This window comes from Hemiscyllium ocellatum, chromosome 18 (assembly GCF_020745735.1).
Source record: "Hemiscyllium ocellatum isolate sHemOce1 chromosome 18, sHemOce1.pat.X.cur, whole genome shotgun sequence".
Lineage (NCBI taxonomy): Eukaryota > Metazoa > Chordata > Chondrichthyes > Orectolobiformes > Hemiscylliidae > Hemiscyllium > Hemiscyllium ocellatum.
This window is the reverse complement of record NC_083418.1, coordinates 75,320,001-75,326,098: the sequence shown is the minus strand read 5'-3', so window position 1 is coordinate 75,326,098 and position 6,098 is coordinate 75,320,001. Positions and strand designations below refer to the sequence as shown.

At 39.6% G+C, this 6,098-nt stretch overlaps 1 non-coding gene across 1 annotated transcript; it reads left to right on the top strand.

Annotated features, from left to right (window-relative positions):
* The first annotated feature begins 640 nt into the window (after nucleotides 1-640).
* LOC132824548 (small nucleolar RNA U3) lies at nucleotides 641-856 on the top strand. The gene has a single exon (XR_009645673.1). It is a non-coding gene; the product is annotated as a small nucleolar RNA U3 (small nucleolar RNA).
* Nucleotides 857-6,098: the final 5,242 nt, after the last annotated feature.

The following is a 6,098-nucleotide window of genomic DNA, read 5'->3' as shown; positions in this document are numbered from 1 at the left end:
TTCCACTTTGCTTCTGCATCACCCTCAGTTAATCTCACACACGCATTGTTTTTTTGTTTGCAATATCAAAACCTACTGAAGCACTTTTCTTGTATTATAGGATGGTATGGGTTGTCACCAAATGTCACTCCCAGCGATCATTCTGACACCCATAGAATAATCACTGAGAAAATGGAGAAACTCAGCAGGTCTGGCAGAATCAGTGGAGAGAGAAACAGAGTTAATGTTTTGGGTCTGGTATGACTTTGCTGCAGAGAGCTCTTCCCTACCCTTAGTCCTGAATGGACAAACCTTGAACTTTCCATGTTTCTAATGTGCAAGTCTCATCATTGCATCATTGTAATACTCGGTCTATCAGCAAGGACTGTAAAAACATACACTGTAATGAAGCAGAGGATCTCTGCAAGCAACCTCTGCATTTCAGCATTTAACTGCACCTTTCCAGTCTCCAGAAAGCACTGTTGTATTCCATTTTATCAAAATGCTGTGCTAATAGCCACACTGTTATTCCCATCACAGATTCTGGGGCGTGGTTATTGTACTAATTACAACGAGGTCAGCCAGGTGAACCTCATAGAACATGAGTTCCCTGATGGTCCAAACAGGGAGCCCTAGTTGTCAGATATAAGCTGTGATGTTGAAGACTATACTCTTAGGGATCGTTTCTATAGCTTTTTCCTAGAGAAATGGGTTCGTGAGTGTGTGGTCTCACCAACCATCAGGAGGATTTATAGTGTTCTCTTCTGAGCAGGAAGTTGGTAGTGAGTGTTGCTTTTAGCAGTTGCCCATTGCTATTGATGATTGTTCCTACTCTCTTGTGTGGAGAGTTGGAGGAAGAGAATACAGTCTGAGTGGTTGGTATATGTGAATTCAAAAGAAAGGTGTCTGCAAAATACCATAAGCCGTGATGTGTTGAACTGGGGTGGACAAGGTCAGTATTCACAGGACACCAGGTTATAGTCCAGCAGGTTTATTTGAAATCACAAGCTTTAGGAGTGCTGCCCCTTCATCAGGTAAACTTTTCACTACCTCTACTAAGTAAGCACTTCACCTGAAGTGTTCCGAAAGCTTGTGATTTCAAATAAACCTGTGGGACTATAGCCTACTGTCGTGTGACTTCTGACTTTGATGGACATTAATAGGAGTATCGGAGGTTCTGTTCAAAGCCAGCTCTGAGGAAGACAAACTAGTGCCAAATACTGTGCATGTGTGAATAAAGGTTGACTTAGTAATGGGATACTAGTTCTGTGGAGTTATTTCAGCACTGATGAGGATTCCTCACCACCTGCAGAGGAAATCTGTCCCAAATATAAAATTGTCATGATTCCAATGACAGTGAGTTGGAGAGGACACATTGCCATTATTAGAAGCAACTGCATGCCCCATTTAGAACAGGTGGTCAAGGCTCAAATGGACATTGAGGTCTTGATCATTTTTGAGCACTGTACTGTATGCACTTGTAAGTCTTGCTACGAAAGTCAGACTGACAAGAAACAAATACACAAGTCATAATGATAAGAATGGGACCATGGAAACCACAAATAATAATTCCATTGTTTGTTTTGGATCAGCAAGAGCAAAGAACATTTATGAAGAAATTGCTAAATTGTTACCTATTGCTACCAATTATCATGCAAAGAGATTTTGTCTGAATTTGAAATCAGGACTTGTATTTCCTGTGTTGGAGATTGAACAGTGCCATCTTGTGGTCACATTTCAAGGACAGTTGACGCACTTTATTGTGAGGCTCTTATTGCAGTTTTGAGAAAGCGATTTTTTTCAACAACTACTTTAGTGTGTGAACCGCCCCACAACAGGCACATAATGCATTAGCACATTAATGGCATTGGAAGGGCTTCTAGCACTTTTCCAAGCTCTATCACTTACCATTGACTGACATTGTGGTCTTGGCTTTAAAACAAGGACTTCACTTGCTGAACTCCTCTGCCTTTCTATCTCTCTGTCTCTCTCTTTTAACTTGATGCTTAAAGTCAACCACTTCAACCAAGCTTTTAGTCACCAATTCCAATATCTTGGTCGATAATGCTCTTGTGAAGTGTCCTGGAGTTTTTCACTACATTAAAAGTGCTTTATCAATACACAATTTTATCTTGAGAAGAGATTATCAAAGCTTCATTTCACAGTGTGGTTTTCTCTTAAGCAGCTGCTGTAGTGGATGTTAATCCAAACAAAACATATCAAAAACTAAGATATCATCAGCAATTGCAAAACACCAATGACTAATTTATTTCAAAATAAAATTTAAATAACAAATATGCAGCACTGGATAACATGTAAATTTTATAATATACACTCACAAATTTCACTCATACACATGTTCACTCTGTCTCACTCACTCACACATACACCCACACTCACACAAATGCTGACACGCACACACACATTCACTTTCTCTCTCACACATACACACACTCTCACGCACACATACATTCGCTCTGGCACACATATTCGCACACTATCTTTCACATCCACCCAAACACACACACATATCCACATTCTCACACACACACTGACATGCATACACACACATTCTCTAATCACACTCATTTTCACACATACACATACACACACTCACAGACACTCACTACCAAAAACACACATGGACACATACATGCACACACACACGCACACATACACGCACACAAATTCACATAAGAAAAAGATGTTCACAATTGAAGTCTCATTGCAGAATTTCACTTTGAAAAAAGAACACATTTGGCCAAAAATAAAATGGACAAGGTTTGGAATGTTCAGATGACTGTCAGTCCACCATTCTGGCATAGATTGAAGGATTTCGTTAAACATAGGCAGTAATCTCTGGGATGTGTACAACCTGCAGTCTGCTTAGGAAACAGAGTACTGAGATCGATTCCATTCTCTCTATAGGGACACGATCAGGTTTCATATTGGATTCACAACAGAAGCAGGAAAGTTAAGCTGGGAGTGGTTTCCCCTTGGCAGGTTGGCTTCATCAACTCCAAACAATATCGAAAGCATTATTTGTATGTGTGAATCTTAAACCTAGGCAAGGTGTGTGCTGTAAAGAAGCAGTTATTACAAGACATGTGACTTTAAAGAAATGTCCTGTTAGAAAAAAAAGTTTGAATATCCTTTCATTGTGCTCATTTATAAAACAAAATAATCCACATATTCACAATCTTTGAAATTCAAGTTCACAAAAGATTATTCAGTTTGAATGTGTCAGAACAAATTACAGACTTTTTCACAAGCTTTCAAAAAATTCTAATGGATTTCATTATTCTCCCCAACTCAAAACTGTGGAAATCTATATATTAGTCCTGTTATGGGCCATCTGAAACTGTAAGTGTTTTGAGTACTTTTCTGCCTTTACAGATAATCTATGCAGCAGTATCTTGCATCTTTTACTGATATAATGAGATGCAATTCAATTCCATCATCTACTACAGAATCACCAAAGTCTTATATTGCAGAGGGAGGCTATTTCTTACACTGGCTCTTCTTATTAACATCATTACTTAATGCTAGTCTCTTGTGTTTCCCAAAAACCTTGCACCCTTATTTTTACCCAAATAATTACCCAATGCTTTCCTGAATGCCCAAATTGAACCTACCTCCACTACATTTCCAGGATCTACCTTCTGTACCTTAACTACTTGCTGTGTGAATGTTATTCCTCACATCATTGCTTCTTTTGCACATCACTTTAAGTCTATGCCATCTCATTCTTCTACAAGCAGGAATAGCTTCTCCCTATCTATTGTATCAATCTGCTCATGATTTTGAAAACCATGATCAAATTTCCTCTCAGCCTTCTTCTCTCCAAGCAGAATATTGCCAATTTCTTCAATCTATGCTCATCTACTCTCATCCCTCGATCTCGTAAATCACTTCTCCAACGACTCAAAAGCCTTCAAATCTTTTCTACAGCTCCCTGAACTGTACACAATAAAAATATAAAATCACACAACACCAGGTTATAGCCCAACAGGTTTATTTGGAAGCACCAGCTTTCAGAATGCTGCTCCGATAACCAACTGATGAAGGAGCAGCGCTCCAAAAGCTAGTGCTTCCAAATAAACCTGTTGGACCATAACCTGACATTGTGTGATTTTTTTTTAAATCTTTGTACATCCCAGTCTGACACCAGCATCTCCAAATCACAATAAAAATAAAATACTTTTTTCAAAGTTTTTTTCATTGTTGGGTAGATTGCCTTGTTGTACCTGGTGAAAAATTGCTTGTGAAATTGAACAATACTCCTAGTGCTTATTATTCTAATTCTATGCTTTAAACCTACATTTATGTTTAGTGTAGTCCAATACAGGAGAGAAAACAGTTGTAAGAAAGTAGGAGTTGTAAGAATGTATTGTAAGAACAAAGACAGAAGTGTCAATTTAAGCAGAGATGGTTTTTATGGTCTCATAGATTCGCTTATTTAATGACAAAGATGTTGATAATATTGAAGAGGATGCATTTCAAGTTAAAAGGCATTATGCAAGTGTTATTAAGTAATAAGCCAGTTGGCATTGTTAATAAAATATGGAGCTTTCTTGTTTGGTAAAGAATTAGATTTTTGAAAAAAAAACAGGCATTTGATTACACCAGGGACTGTTCAAAGGAAGAACATTACTGTAATTAAATGAGGCAATACATTCCTTTACCTTTAGAGATTGAAAAGGGTCACAACGTTAATGAATTGTGCAACAGATCTACAGATCAATGGGAAGATTCAAGATAAGCAGTAGTGAGGCTGGAAGGCACCCTATAATTGTTCAGCAATCTATTCAATACTCTCAGGTTCATAAAAGACCCAGCAGAGTTGAATGAGACAAGAACTAAATAACGAAAGAAAATAGGATGAAAAAAAACACACTGTTTCACTCAGTAGGAACGTGTGCCTTCTCTCAGGACCAGGTGACATGAAATGGCTTAGTTAAACCACACTCATGGGGCGGGATTCTCCCAGCCCTGAATGATGTGTGGAAATGGCAGGCTGATAGAGTCAAACCAATCAGGAAAGAATGTTAGAACCACTTCTACACATGAAGGGTGGGCGTATTGGTTTGCAACTCTGCTGCAAATGGCAATGGATACTAGATCAGTTGCTAATTTTAAGTCTGAAATGGAAAAATCTAAGCAAATGTATTAAGGGATATGAGCCAAAGACAGATATATGGAGTTAGATCACAGATCAGCCACGATGTTATTTAATGTGGGACACACTCGAGGGGCTGAATGGTCTACTCCTGTTCCTAAGATCCTATACAAAATATGCCAAGTTCAGGAAAAGTGAGATTTCTCAACCTTGAGAAAAGAAACTCTGAGTTTCCACCAAAGAACTGAACAACGACAAGGTACCGATTTACATGAGTTAACGTTTCATTGTTACATACTCTCACCTCATTTAGATGAAGTTTGTTATTTTCCCAGGCAATGGAGAGAAATAAAAGGATGACAGTTGTCAACCTGGATACAGAATGGGATCCTGGAGGCCCCGACTTGCTGCTGCCTCCTCTGTGCCTCCACCTTGGACAGTAGTCACCAACATCTCAGGGCACGGTCCATGGGCAGGGACTGACTATACAACCCATTGTCTGTGGAGGTTAGCATCAGAAATGCACCAGCTTCAACTTACCATCATGGCCCATGGCCAACCCAATCAGAATACAGTTATCCACATGAATACAACATCTTTGACCATACCCCCACCTTGCATTGTAATGCTGCTGTCAGACTGCCATACTCACAGGGACAGCCTGTGGAGTGGAGGACAGTACATCTCAGGCCTCTTGGTGGAGAAGGTGAGGACTGCTGATGCTGGCTCATGCCCGAAGCCTCAATTCTCCTGCTCCTTGGATGTTGCCTGACCTGCTGCGCTTTTCCAACAACGCATTTTTCAGTTATTCACTTAGTGGTCACTCAGTTTGGGCCTCCTCCCGGCTACCTTTCCTTTTCACACCTTGCTGCCTCATTCATAGTTTATAGGTTCAACATTCTTCTGCCTTGTCTTGCTTTTAGCATCGATGTAAAGCCAGGCAGCTTGTTGTCAGCAGTGATCACTGAATGGGTTGGATATATTACTATGCAGCACCATG